Consider the following 16,136-nt stretch of genomic DNA (forward strand, 5'->3'; position numbering starts at 1 on the left):
GCCTACAGCTAGAGTCGTGTCGGTCAGGATCAGGAATGTGCCTAGCGCTGCTACCGTGTGTGACCGTGTCTTTGTGTTAGTGTTGGCGATGCTTACTCTACACCTTGTGAGGATTATTCCATCATGACATGGGAGCTATGGCGTACCGTCCGTCGAGTGTAAGTAGATCATTCGTTACCATATGTGTATCTGTCGTCATCACAGACTAGCTGTACATGTACGTGTAGCTGTGGTCTGTCTCTGTAGTCAGCCTCAGCCAGCTAGCACTAAACAGCTCTGCTATGCTGCTCTCTACGCTCCTGCGTTGCCAAGGTGAACTCCTCATTGAAATGACAAATAACTGGCATATCTCTGTCCCCTGAGAAATGTGATGCTAGGAGCTAGGATGACAATGACGGCCGAGTGAAGGAATCTAGCTGTCCGAGGTATAAAGGTCAGGTGCTAACGTCACTTTCGCACCTAATTGTGGCCAGCTGGTCCTGGTCCTGTAATTATCACTGATAGTAATAAACTTTCCATTAATCAACCCTCACTTTACATTACGTAATTTATAACTGACATTAACGTGGAATAAAATTGTTGATTTAAAAGACCTGTTTACGGAGGGAATCAACATTATTTGATAATTTTAAAAAACCTCCTGTAGAGCCTTTTTTTAAATGTGAATACGTCTATTTTACTATTTGAACATCTCATCTCCCCGCTTTAGCATAGGCATTAATTTATTGATTATTACAAGAAGTTTAGTGGTTGAGCCTTATCTTGAAGTGAAAAGTGTTACAAAATGTATAAATTAATAACTCCCCTAATTAAAAATGCACAGTTACCAACCGTATTCATTGCAGCAGCTTTAGTAGAAATATAAAATTAGCTTTGTACAAAGGAAAAAAATCTTTTTTTAGTAACTTACCGGTAGTGTATATGCTATTTGGATTCGCATGAGGCCTTTAATGATGGAGTGTATGACTATCCCAATATGGGGGTGTCCATGAACATATTTATTTTATATGGAGTCCAGGGCCATTCCCACATTGCTATGGGAATAAATATGTAATTCTAGCGATTGTTTTATCAATATATTTGTGCATTTACATTTTTTTCGAAACTATTTAGTCACATACTTACTAGAGTTAGATTACACTTCACTTGAAGTGTTATAACTTAACATTAAATGCATTTAGCTCTGTAGTCTAAATACTGTCCAACTTTACTGCAAAAAGTAAAAGATGACCCCTCCGGGGGTAGCGGATTTCTACCCCCGGATATTTACCCCCATGAAAAAACGCCTACGTCATTTTGACGTCACGAGGGGCGGGGCCTATACACGGTCGAGAAACAGCCCGCGACTGGAAATCTACCCCCGGACATCTACCCCCGGACATCTACCCCCAGACATCTACCCCCGGACATCTACCCCCGGAAATCTACCCTCGGAAATCTACCCCCGGACATCTACCCCCCGTGGTCAGCTCTGTCACGTATCGGCCAATATTCATTGTTGAAATTTATTTCATTGAGTGTTTTATGTAAATCAACGGCTCTTCGGTTAGTAATTACCATCTATTATCTAGTATTACGCATGTGATATGTCATTGTCTTGTTTAACATTATCTATCTTCCTAATGAAATAAGCTGTAACAGCCCTTTTTCACCCGAACTACTTCACCGATTTTTATGATCGAGGTGTAATTTTAAATCTTAAGATCTAGCGCAAAGCAAAATGTTAATTAAAACGATATTTTGGTAGAGGGCTTCAGAAGTTTGACCCTTAAGCATTTGATTTTTTTTCTAGACAGTGATTTAAATGTTTGGCCAACTTTCACACACAGTAACAGCTAACGGCGCATGCACGAGCTCAGATCGTGAAATTTAAAACAGATAATTGAAGGAGGTTATTTTCTGATTACTAGAGGTAAAAATACAGTGCAATTAAATGTTGATAAAAAGCCTGCCACCGGTTGATCAATAAATTAATTAATTACTAGGTGAAACCCGTCAATATCGACGGTTGCTTTAAAGGCTTACGATAATTCTTTTAACTGTGACAGAGTGAAATTATAAAAAACGTGAGCATTTAGCATTGTTTAATGAGTAATAAATAAGTGTAGAAACAATAATGACTATTGCGTTAGTTACAAAATATGGTTTATCATTCAATTAATAACATATTTCTTAAACCGTCCGTCATAGGTGTTATTGTGTTTGGAAGTGTTGGATGTATGTGTCTTAGTAGACAGGATAAGAGCACAACGAACTTCTTCTGTAGATAAATAATTCGTTGGCTAAGAAAAATATAAGCCGGATTAATAAATGTCTCAATCCAAGCGCATTAAAATAGCCCTGTCCTGAACCTTTTTTGTAGTATGTAGTTAGTTTAATAACATTCAAAGGCTCTATTGTGTTTTCACTAAGCTGAATGAATACATCAAAGTAACATCTCTAACAAGTCTGCAATAAATTACAATTTTGCAGATTAAGACTATCTAAATCGTGCACATATTGCCTCATAAAAATTATTAACAATTTAATCCAGTTGCTGTAAACCACTATTAATTTAAAAATATATACACGGCTCATATGGGCAACGTGCCCTTCTGCACTTGTATTATTTTGTATTGTATTACACAATCGAAATCTTTTTCAATAATTGAAAACATGTATGAAAATAATCTTATGAACCTATGATGATCTGTCTTAGATATGACAAAATATTGGCAAAAGTGGTCAAAAATGCAGACACCAAGCCGTACAATAGATAAGATAATTCAATAAGTAATAATTTAATAGTTACTGTATGTAATATTTTCCAATGATTTCGTAATGGAACGCTATACTGTATTGCAGAACATGAGATGATGCAGAATAAAATAATTTTTTAAATCAGAAAACTACATTATAAATACTTCTTTTTGACAAACTCAGTAACCCTCTATGTGTTGTTTAAAGTACAATTTTAATATTAACAGCTGTTTCGTTAAAAGTAGTAAAAAATAATCCATATGACGATAACGTAAACAAATCTGGGAAGGGAACTTTTAAAGGATTGCTTAAGGGTCAAACTTTTGAAGCCCTTTATCAAAATATCGTTTTAATTCCCATTTTGCGTTGCGCTAGATCTTAAGATTTAAAATTACACCTCGATCATAAAAATCTGTGAAGTAGCTCGGGTGAAAAAGGACTGTTACAGCTTATTTCATTAGGAAGATAGATAATGTTAAACAAGACAATGACATATTACATGCGTAATACTAGATAATAGAGGTCAATTACTAACCGAAGAGCCGTTGATTTACATAAAACAGTCAATAAAATCAATTACAACAATGAATATTGGCCGATACGTGACAGAGCTGACCACGGGGGGTAGATGTCCGGGGGTAGATTTCCGGGGGTAGATGTCCAGGGGTAGATGTCTGGGGGTAGATGTCCGGGGGTAGATTTCCAGTCGCGGGCTGTTTCTCGACCGTGTATAGGCCCCGCCCCTCGTGACGTCAAAATGACGTAGGCGTTTTTTCATGGGGGTAAATATCCGGGGGTAGAAATCCGGCGACCCCCCCTCCGAAGCAAATCTCCAGAAAAATGAATCTCCATCTACCAGGTCGAAATTTCATTAAAATATTTTCATTAATAATGAATTCATAGTTTAATAGTGAATTCATTTTCACTAATGAATTCCCTATTTCAATTACATCAGGTTTAATGAGTACTTAGGTTTGCTAATATAGGAAATGTAATAATTTGTGTTTTTATTGAAATGTCAATAATTTAGTTTGAAATAAATAAATCTACAGGCAAAATACAACAGTTTACTTGATCTAATAAATACGAATAATATAAGAAATTTTTTATTTACAGTTTTTAAAATATTTTTTTCTGTAACCATGTACTTCAGAACAACGCTCCCTATATTGAATTGCTTGTTTTTTAAGCCACACAAAATGGTTTGGAAAGAAATTGCAAAATTTCATGTTTTGAGGGTCAAATTGGGAAAACCCAATTTTAAAACGTTTTTATTAGCTCGCTTTCTTGTCAGGTACAAATTTTGCAATCAATTTTATACTAACTTCCCGATGAGCTAGAGACTTGAAACTTGAAACATAGCTCACAAATGGATGACAATGCAATATTATATCATTTCATTTTCATATTTTCCTAGAGCTACGCCCCATGGGCTTGTTTTGATTACCTCGCTTTCCTACAAATTTTGAACATCAATTTTAAATATCAATTTTCCTGATGAGCTATAGACTTGAAATTTGAAACATAGCTCACAAATGGATGACAATGCAATAGGCTATTATATCATTTCATTTTCATATTTCCCTTGGGCTACGCCCCATGGGCTTCCAAATTCCAAACCATGTTTACATTTTGAAAGAATGTAATCATATCAATTAATTTAAGTCAGCTGTAAATACTTAAATTTGACAGTTCGAAGAGCAGAGGTTAAGAGGTACAGGTTATGCTCCCAAGAGATTCTTTATACAAACACACATTTCAAAATAAAGATGAACAATCTGATTGCAGATATAAAGGTGTTTGTTAATAATGTCAATTGTTATTTATTTAGTATTCTTTAAAGTAAAAAATAAATGAAATAGATTGATATATTTATAGTTAGTAGGTAGGCCATACATTCAATTTAATACATAATTATATGAAAAGAAACTCAAATAAACCTTAGATTTCCCACATGCCTCTGTCTTAATCTGATATAGATGCTTGAAATAGATTTAACATCCACACACATTAAAAACTAAAAAGTGGAAAATAATTTATAAATATGTGGAGAGTATAAATACTTGTAAGATTTAAAACGATAAACGTGGGGTGCATGCAATTGATACATTAGTTCAATAAGTGAAGGTAATTGTAAATTATCTATTGCATGCTCCCCACGTTTTTCGTTTTAAGTCTTACAAGTATTTATACTCTCCACATATTTATAAATTATTTTCTACTTTTTAGTGCGTTTAAAAACGTTTTGTTTTAAAAAAGTTTTTATTAATAAATTATTTTACCAATTAAACGTTTCCATAGTCTGATCATACTGGTTCTCGAAGTCGTTCGAATATCTAAATTATATATAAGTTTACATCACGTTTGTCCAAAATTTCATCAAAATCTGATGATTTAACCAGTGTAATCGTGCTCTGACGGACACTTATGGTACTTTATACATAAAAATGTAATAGTACAAGAGAATCTAGCGTTTACGGTGGTGTTTAATTTGTTTACGAGTTAAATAATATAAAGCATGCATAGGCATACTTACAATTTCCAACAGTATTTGGTTTACATTAAAAACATATAAAAATTTCCAAAATATGTAATAAACTGCATATTATAAAAATATTTAATCGTACTAAGGTATTGTGCTATTTACATTTCATTCAGAATTTCTCTGTATTAAGTCGTTAAACCATTTATAAAATAAACTCACATTGCTTAAAAAAAAATCTGTACCACCGTATTGTAGTAAAATTATTTCACCAAGCAGATTAGGTTTAATGTGACGTTTTATAAATATTGGCCATAAAAAAGTGTATGTGTATCGTACTTTTTCTGTAAAATTTTACGGGGTTACTGTGTATATGAAGCTTGACTATTTACTTGTATCAATAACATTTTTACTGTTGGTTTACGGCATATTACATTATGAATAGTTACGTGTAGCTATTTGGACAGACACTAGTCTAATTAGACGCCCCGTCGCCATGATAGGAGTAGTGCGGAGTCCACTTTTTTGTAAAGAGTCCTCGATAGAGCAAGAAAAGTGACAGCTGTTGTAAAAAATGCATTGTCAATGATAACAAAAGGGAAGGTAATATAATGGAATTCCTACCGGCGTGGCGGTCGAGTCGCACTGGTCCTCTGAACAATCTTGAGGGAGTGACAACACTACGGGGATCGGCAAAACTAGATACTCGGCACGGCATTGGAATGTATATGGATACCTAACTTATCAAAGATCCACTCATACAACGACTAGCAAAGTAAAATATAATTTTGATGGAAATATGGACGAATAAAGTTATTCTAAAATATCTATTGACCTTGATGTTAATCGATTGTCAATTACTGAATGCGGCCATATAATCTTTGAGGGTTTAGCATTAAATTACTTGTTAAAAAGTTATTTTTGACTATTCCTGAAGTCCCCTATTTTTGAGTTTGATTGATATGCTTCCTAAACAAATTCCAAGGTTATATCCATTACTTATTAAGTATTTCTAAGGCTTTACAAATAGGTGATTTGTCAAAAGGTTGTTTCCAGAAAGTGATAGGTTACCTATGTAGAATTATATAAGGATTTTGAAGAGGTAGTCTCATGAGGATTAATGTATTGATAATTACTAGTGGTCATCCGGTGGTCGAAAACTCGACCAAAAATATGTAGGCCCTAATGCACAGGCTTCTCTATTTTTACCACACGCTGTAAAACATGTGATTGTAATTTTTCCATTTGTTTTGATTTTCTGTTTATATTTCGTTGTTTTTTCGTCACCAGCATGGCAACCCACAAGGTCCATGTTAATTTTTTTTATTTTTAAATAAATTTTTTGTGCTTATTCTTGAGCCTATTTTAATTCATAAAGAGATTCTGCACAACTACAGGAAAATATCTTTCTAACAGTATGCGTAGATTTACCCTGCGATACACACGAGCTGAGAAAAAAGGTTTTCAAGAAACATGCTTGCCTATTAATATACCGGTATAGATTTTTTTCTTATAACGATTTGATTCAGTATTGGAAAAAAATGTTGAATTGATAAACATGATTTCATCGACGAGATAAGTTTAAATGCCAAATTAAATGCACCAATTAGGAGGAGACAGTTTTGAGTCGGCAAAATTATTTAAATAGTTGTACTAGCTCAAAATAGATGTTTAATTAAAGTGTAAGCGTAAGCCATGGGACATGTTGCCAGTTGCCATCTGGAAGATGAGAGCCGCATTAGCATTAATTGATCAGTTATATATTATATTGGCTTGATTTTCGTAGGTCTACTGTGCGACTGTGTGTTGCTGTCCCTAGAGAAAATGCTTGGAGGTTGAAAAACAACCTCGACTACAACTTTATTTTAATAGATCACTTCTACAATAGTCTGGAAGAGTGGAAGGAGTACATGGAGCAGAGTTTAGACGTACGATTGTTTGAGAGAATCTAATATGTCAGTTATCGGATCAATTAATTCAGGGGAGGACAATTAACTAAGTATTGATCATAAAAAATCCACCAAACAAACAGTACGATATTATAAAGATCAAACAATTATAACGACAATGTGTCCACCGATTGTTGTGCACAGATTGTTTGATTGTTAATGCACCCTTCAGATCTAATAACTTATCTAAAGTTTCTTTTTACAGTGTAGGCCTACATTCATGACATAAGCAATAATTGTATTACATGCTCTAAAACGAAATATTTTTGGCAAGTCCGTAATTAAAACCGCGGTCATTTGTTAACTACTAAAAGTCATCTAGAACATTTCTCCTTGCAATTAAAAGCTACCGATTAAAGTGGCCGTCGGAGCCCGTGGACGGGAGGTGAACGCTGTTTTTGTGGATACCTCGCCCAAGACGTTCTCTGGAAGATATTTTAACGACCTCGCAAGGGCTGTCGACTATCTAGAAAGAACATTACCGGAAATGTGCACTGCATTTCCAGAAACTGTTTTTGCAAAGCATTCGTTTGATGTTTTATGAGGAATATGCGAACGTGATTGGTGGCCTTCTCACGGTTATGTTCCCTGACGACCAAACTGTCCGGAGATGAATTGTTGACCTTTCAATCGAATATTTGTTGTAGGCTCAGGCCAAGGTTGCAAAGGGTAGTAGGCTATTTATATATTAGTAGGTTTAAATAGATTTATATTTTTTACTTTTAATATTATTGGACCAATACAACCAGTTAAAAGGAGTTACTGACAAAACAACAAGGGACTTGTATCGCAAAGATTGAAGGAACTTTGCATATATGATACCATTAGTTTCGTATTGCTAAACGTTTTGTAAAATCTACTATCGCTCCCTTATAAATCAATTATGTATGGTCAAGTACAAAACCAATGTGTGCTGTGAGCTGTCTAGATACTACCAAGCCACGTCGACGTTGCACACCTGAGCACTTTGTGATTGGTTGACTATTGTATCATGGTCAATGGTTGTCTAAGATAATACTGTACCACACCAAAACCAGACGTTCAGTGTTGCAGGAGAGGGCAATGAAAAGGAAACTTTATCTGTAGTACTATTACCCTGAATTTATAGGAAAGCACCTTCACTACAAAATGCGGAGTCTCGCTCATTAAACAGTGTTTAACCATATACTAACCAGTGTCAAGTATGTCTAATCTATGGGCATACAGTACCAAGTACCACTTCAGTAATTGAAGAGACAACGGCCCTGGCGGCCTAGCATTCAGCATTGTGCAGTTAATTCTATAATACTTTTCCAAATATCTGTAATGGTTAATGTATACTCATTTTTTAAATAGTAACATTTTATTTTAGTGTTTTGATGTGTTCATATTCCTTCACAATACCCACATCTTTGTTCGTGTCGATTTTTATCACCCCTTTACTGCCTTCGGGTTCTGCTGAGTAGGATGGCAGACATGTTGTGCTGGAAGAATGATTTACAACAACAGCGTTTCGCAAATACTTTATATTACTTTATATTCAAATATAATATAATAGGTTACGTACCTTATTCCGTCTTCAGTCTTAACTTAGTCAATGCTGGATGACTAGTTTCGGGAACAAAGTCCCATTATCAAATCCTTATTTAAAACATCAATTGAATATGGTCAAATATCCGACGTAAGTCTTCATCAATGTATACATGCAGGTTGACGACACATAAAGTTTACACATTTTACATAAATATAGTTACAAAAACAATTACGATAGGCCGGCCACATTGAAACGGGACAAACCGACGCAGGTTACACGGCGGACACGACAGGTATTTTGCTGTCGTGTCCGCCGTGTAACCTGCGTCGGTTTGTCCCGTTTCAATGTGGCCGGCCTATCGTAATTGTTTTTGTAACTATATTTATGTAAAATGTGTAAACTTTATGTGTCGTCAACCTGCATGTATACATTGATGAAGACTTACGTCGGATATTTGACCATATTCAATTGATGTTTTAAATAAGGATTTGATAATGGGACTTTGTTCCCGAAACTAGTCATCCAGCATTGACTAAGTTAAGACTGAAGACGGAATAAGGTACGTAACCTATTATATTATATTCAATTATCAGTCTTGGTGGCAAAGATGTTTAAATTATATTCAAAGTCATATTGTTAGGTCATAATATAATTTGTCTTTTTCAACATAATAATTTTAGTTATAACAAGAAGTATTTGCTCAATTAATTAATACTTTACTGTAATAAAACAAATCCTTGTCAACGTAACTGTAAACTAATCTAGTTTGGCAGAAAAAAAACACATAAAATACAGACAGATATTTTAATTTATACAAGTAATTTAAGGTTAGAACACCCTATTTAAATACAATTGTACTCCCTTAAATTGTATAATTTTTTAAATTAATCATTTTATTTTTTCACGCATAAAAAAATATAAGTTTCAGTTGCAAATTTAGCACAAAGTCCCACGGTTCCCTATAGGGAAGTACCTATTATCGTAGGTGGCACAATATGACCTCTAGGCCTGGGACCGATTTACTTTTTTATTTTGATGTCCCCAGAGGCTAAAAACACTATTCTTTCAATAGTGTGTGTGCGCGTGTCTGTGAACGCAATAATAGTAATTTTTGTCCAATCTCGATAAAATTTGGCTTGAAGGTGTAGGGCGGGATAAACTTGATTGAGTTAGCGATCCAGCGAGATAAAATAATATCCGCCGTAAAACGGAATATTACGGGGTTTTGAAATCTTCAAAAATTTATTTTTGAAAATGTTACCCTTTAAACATGTAGCTTTTACCCTTAAAACTGTTGTAGTCTGCTTGTGGATGTATGATGATGAACTATTCTTACCTTCCCCTTACCAGCAAACCTGAGTAAATTTTAAAGCTTATGTTATTTAAACGGGGAATAAATCTGTCTTGTTAATGAAAATATTTTTGTAAAAATTCAATTAGACAAATTGAAATTCGCTTAGTCCGCAGGATTGCTGCGGCGGGGGTATTTTTCTAGTAAAGGCACCCAAAAGTTGCCTACAAATAAAATATGTGAAAACCCCCGTTTTCAAGTTGTTTTCTTATGGAAAACGTGTTTTTATGATTTTCACCATAAATCATAACAAAAACTAACTTTCAAAATTATTTGCAAATCTACAGAGAGTGAGCTTTCCATCGACCCCATAGTTAATAAAAAATGTCCAGAAAATGTGTAGATTTAGTTGTACAAAGGTTTTTTTTAACTGAAGATGTTTGGCCAGAGACAGGTTGTCGGAGGTATTATTGCCAGCGACCTCGCTCGCCAGGCATTTTGACATTTCCAACATAATATCACACACGTTGTTTTTCGGCCCTGTTTATATTTTACATATCTCGCCCGCTGTGGAGTCCCCGCGGCTGTGGCCCTATCGCGATAACTCATCTAGCCTGGCCCTGGTGCTGGTGCTGTGATGTGATTTGGTGTGGTGAGATGTGATATGTTCATCTGGTGTGGTATGCACGGTATGACTTGAGGCGGTGTAAGTGGTATGCTGTAGAGTGGTGAGGTATTGGCCATTTGGTGTTGTACGCGTTTGTATGGCATGACTAAGGTGGTGTGAATGGTCTGGTGTAGAGTGGTGTTCATACACGGTTTCTTTGTCGGCTACAAAGCTTGCAACGTGGTCCGGTTGGAAAAGCTTGAAAAAAGTTGCCGATAAATTTGTCGACTTAAAGTATTGCCGCCATTGCCGCCAACCAATTCCTGGGTCAACACTGTGGAAATAGCAAAACGTCGACCACTGCTCAATGGGACTCAGGAATTCTGCAACTATGAACTTAACTATCAATAGCTGTACTACAGTAAACTGGGTAAACTTTAACTTCACTTTCACGTTTTGCCAACAAACTCTGTATCCACTATACCTTGGCAGATTACGCATTTTTCATCATCGCAAAAGCCTCCGCCAAGACAACAAACGCTTCGCTGAGTTATTGTAGCCTATATCTGAATCCACTTTCTTGTGTTATTAGCACCATAAAAAATCCAAAAATTTAGTTGAAACAGACCAAAAACTAAAATCAAAGTCGGCGATATTGTTGCCTTCACGAGTGGAAACTAGGTGTTTTCGGTCTTACTAAGGCTGGATGGCTACCAGTCACTGGAGGTAAAGCACAGAGTCTGACTGCCTACTGCTGATAGGTGATTGATTTACGATAATCGACTCGACTGTGATCCGCAATCCTCTGGTGATTGCTATAGCTGAGTGGGCAGCCTACGTGTACTCGTAAATAGGATTGCAGTACTCTGCTCCCCGACACACCACACACCACACGCCAACCCTATACTCTCCAGTATACTAGGTAAACTTACTTTTAGACCAATGTCCATATTGAAACCGCCACAGCAATTACATTTAGGAAGGATTATAAGCGTGTTTTCGAGTGGGGTAGAAATACCGAAACTGCCACAGCGGATTCCTAAGGTAGGCGGGGAAAACGGGAGACTTATAAATCCCATTTCTTTCTTAACACTTTATGTTGTTAACACCCTAACATTTCTTTCAAAATAGATAGGCCTACTATGATTGGAACAAATACGTGTTTGATTTGCACTTTCGTATTTATATTATAGAAGGTATTTTTATGTTGATTTAAGTTTTGGGCGTTACGACTGTTAGACCTCTCAATAAATTGCACCTTAGGCCTCTCCTTACACCTCAAATTGTTTCGGCTGACTAATTTCAACGTGTGCTGTGTTTATTGTTTCTTTTTTTGTAGTGGGACAAAATGTGTTCTGGACAAATATATTTTGTAATTGATAATATCTGGCAAGAGTTGTATGTTTATTGGAAACTTTATAACATTTTCAATGGGAGATGATAAAAATTTAATGAAAAGGTACTTTATTACCTTCCTTGTAGCAGTAAACGTAAGTTCACATTAAACTTAATGTTATTAAAATCTATAATATTTAATATAGCAAGGGTTTTCTCCGTTACATCCCTTTTCCAGCCGTCCTACTAAACAGATTTTTACAATCAAGGTGTCATTTTTAAGCTTATGATTTAGCTCACCTGGTAACTAAACAGGTAATTTCCTTTAGGGCTTCACACCCTATATAAATGCATTTTAAATTGGCTACTTTTTTACCACTCTGACCTGGATTAAGGTAGGTAAATCACTCTTTATATTTTATTTCTAAAATCAACCAATTCATTGCATATCAGTAGTTCTATTCGCCTAATACTGTAACTGTTCTTAACAAACATAATCTTTAAATAGTAAATGGGAATCGCACTGGATTCATTTGGCTAGGGGGACGTTTTGGGACCCGATTAGGCCTAAACTGCGTAATTTGCGCAGACAAAAGAGTCATGGCTCTCATCGTGGGAAATAAATCTGACAAGATTGTGGAAATATTTTAGTGGAAATCCAGCTAGGCTAATGGGGATTCGTTTAGTCTACAGATGTGCTTCGGTTGTGGTATATCAAACAATACGGTTGCAGTCTAATTACCAGACAAGGAGATTGTTGTGGGTTTCCTCAGTGCATTCTGTTCCTCATCACACGACCAAGACATATCTCGGGTAAGTTGACACCCACACAACAAGGCCAGACCTAGATACCGTAGGTGTCGCAAAATCCCCTTATACAGAGAACAAGCAGGTTTTCAAGGGTGTTACAAGGATTTCACTTTCGACTTGTATTTCACAATGGCCAGGAATGCGTATACGTATACATTATCAGGGCTGGGCTGGGCAGGGAAAGTGCTCTGCTCAACACTGAACTGATCTGCTGATGCAAGTATCGACTTTCTCATGCGGTCGCAGTCGTCACGACATTGTCTTGGCTCAGCCCCCCGCACTGCAGCAATCCTACCTGGGAACTGGCTACAAATACCAATACACCATGAGTGAAAATATTACCGCGTGTAATTAATTTTGTGAGGTGTTTCGCGCCAAATTCGTCGACATCATTAGAGTGCGAGATGTTTTTGACCTGCTTAAGAGGGATGAGTGTGGGTGAGACGATATCGCTTCTCGCGCACTAGCAAATTGAAATGCTACTTTTATCAAAAATTGTTTTTATTTTTACGTATTATATAAGGTTAGTATTTTGGTTCCAGAAATCGCTGCTATAAAACATTTACACGCTAGTTGGTTTGAGTACAAAAAATGATAGTTTTTATGCGAATAGACTCGAAATTCTATGGCAACAGGTACAAAAAATCTTTTTTGACTATTAAACAGTTCAAGTGGAGTTATTTCACAATCATAACATTAGTTAAATAAAGATAAACAATTCAGCATACCCTATTATGTATAGGCATGCACTGTGGATGCGATACTCCCTGGTGTGGATTAACGTCCGCACTAGTGAGTACAATACTAAGACCCGCTGTCCGCAGTACTATCCTGATAATTGGACCAATTCGTTGATACCAAGGCCAAAATTTGGTTCGGATTGCACTATAAACTATTTTAAAATATTAAATGTGTTCAAAATTTTTGAAAAACGAAATAACATTGTTTAAAGCTGTATTGTTATCAATGTAAGTTCACAACTGAAAAAATAATAAGGCACTTTTAAAATACTTAATTTTAAACCGAGGGAAGTGTGCATAGTAGATTTTGTCTCCAAAAAGCTCATTTGTTTGAAGAATTAATTAAATATTTTGCAATAACAAAGACAATATTAGTATTTTTGTAATACACATTTTTTATGTAACCCAAATTACGAGTTACAGAGGGTCACTCTCGCAGCCCTACTCCCCAACTTCATATTTATACTGGTTTGCATTTTTGCCAACTCGTACATAATATGCCAGCTGTATTAATTGCCCAGACCATCCCAGACCCAGAAGTCATCCGGCTATCAATTAATTAACTGCACTGTTTGAAAAATAGTTGTAGTTGCATAAGACTATAGTTGGATCAACGATAGCATATGGTTATGTGATCGTTAAGTTTGACCGTTCCCTTAATAATACTAACTTCGTAGGTAAAAACAAAATAATAAAGAATAATGTGTTACTTATATTGGTTGTGCTATTGAATGAGGATGCTGTAAGCAGATTACTTGTATTGAATGTGGAAATGTAAGCATGTTTTTAATGTCCGTTAATGTTTATTTAGTAAGCCCCGTAGGCGTTGATAAAGATTAAGATTCTCTCGTATTTGAGAAGTCTCACAGCGTGTAGAACAAAGAAACATCTCTTTGGTCATAATACTAGAGGCCAAACAATATGTTACCGGTACGTTTACAAGTATGTAGATTTTTAATGTGGTTAAATTAACCTAATAAAATACTGTAGAAAGAAAAAGACATAAAGCTAGACAACACAGCTAGTATACCAGTTAACACAGCTAGTATACCAGTTAACACAGCTAGTATACCAGTTAACACAGCTAGTATACCAGTTAACACAGTTAGTATACCAGTTAACACAGCTAGTATACCAGTTAACACAGCTAGTATACCAGTTAACACAGCTAGTAGACCAGTTAACACAGCTAGTATACCAGTTAACACAGCTAGTATACCAGTTAACACAGCTAGTATACCAGTTAACACAGCTAGTATACCAGTTAACACAGCTAGTATACCAGTTAACACAGTTAGTATACCAGTTAACACAGCTAGTATACCAGTTAACACAGCTAGTATACCGGAGAGGAACATACTTTGGATTGTGTTCGACCAGATATAAAATTTGTACGCTGTATGATTGTAGGTATTTTTTAATGTTCGGCAGAGTTTTAATTTCGTTTCATCTCTGCTTTCACTTAAATTAAAGTAGGCCAACGTATTTATACAACCTCTTAAATTATTACGACTGGAGAGATCGATTTATTTGCAACTATTGCTTGCTATACAATTCACCTTAAAATAAAGTGGAGACATTACTTAGTAATTCAGCGTTACCAGAAAGCTAAACACACAACCATCAATTTATATATTAGGAAGAGCGACTCGATTACTTTACAGAATTCAAAGTCACTCATTCGTAAGCTACAAATAGACAGGGGGGAAGGGGTTATGTTTAATCTACCACATAACTTAGGACCTTAGGACGTTATTGGTCTACCACAATTCCCTGTTATATTTCTTTTTTTTTTTAATGTTACCACAGGAAACATTCAAAAAACAGGACGTGGCGGAGGTTGGGAGAGAAGAACAACAATATTCATTTAAACCAGCAGGGAGTCACAGGTGTAAAAGACTAAAACTCAAATCCCGGGCAACGGGTAAATTCCTATCGTGTTTATCTTCCAAAACAAGGCAATAAGTCATGGCGCAGAACAGGTGGCCCAAACTTTGCAGTTAATGAATGCCATCCAAGACCATGGTCAGGAACATTAATTAAACGTATTATGTCTCGTCCTATAGTAAGCCTGAGCCTACCTCCTACCCACGCTCTTACATCCTCTATGTCATTCTCTGCCGAAGTTCACTCTGTCATGTCCTAGTATTGAAATATACCTATGTGAGCTGCTCTATTAGTGATAAACGATAAAGTGCGGGGTTTGGTCCCCAAGGTCTCGGTTTCAATACCCGGAAAATCAACAATATTATCTAAAGTTATAATGACACATCCCTCTATGGGTCTAGATTGGTGTAACGTGTAAAATTTTCCTGACCGGAACTACCGTCCCAGGTTGTGAATATTGAACAAAAAAGTATTAAAAAATACCTAAACGATTTGTATGATTAAAATGTGTCATCCCTTAATTACATGTTCAATGTGGCTGTGGCCCATTCAAATGCAGACAATAGCCTGGCACAATACTGCGTACACCTTTTGTTATTATACATCATTTTCACTGTTGTATTGTATTTGACAATGAAGATAGTTTAACAGAAACATTACATATTTAAATTACAGATATAAATTTACGTAAATTAAACTAGCTGTTACCCACGAGCTTCACCCCGTTTGACTTCATAAAGTATTAATAAAACTATTGATTGTTTAAGTTAACCTGAACTAAAC

At 35.8% G+C, this 16,136-nt stretch overlaps 1 protein-coding gene across 1 annotated transcript in view; it reads left to right on the top strand.

Moving 5' to 3' along the window:
• LOC128987845 (F-box/LRR-repeat protein 7) overlaps nucleotides 1–16,136 on the top strand; it is a 35,862-nt gene continuing 19,726 nt past the window's right edge. The window contains exon 1 of the mRNA XM_054408886.1: nucleotides 1–158. The gene's annotated coding sequence lies outside the window, so the exon portion shown is untranslated. The remainder of the gene's footprint in view (nucleotides 159–16,136) is intronic.

The sequence above is a fragment of the Macrosteles quadrilineatus genome, unplaced genomic scaffold (assembly GCF_028750875.1).
Source record: "Macrosteles quadrilineatus isolate MER2022 unplaced genomic scaffold, UCM_ALF_1.0 Scaffold_2__2_contigs__length_208266976, whole genome shotgun sequence".
Taxonomy (NCBI): Eukaryota; Metazoa; Arthropoda; class Insecta; order Hemiptera; family Cicadellidae; genus Macrosteles; species Macrosteles quadrilineatus.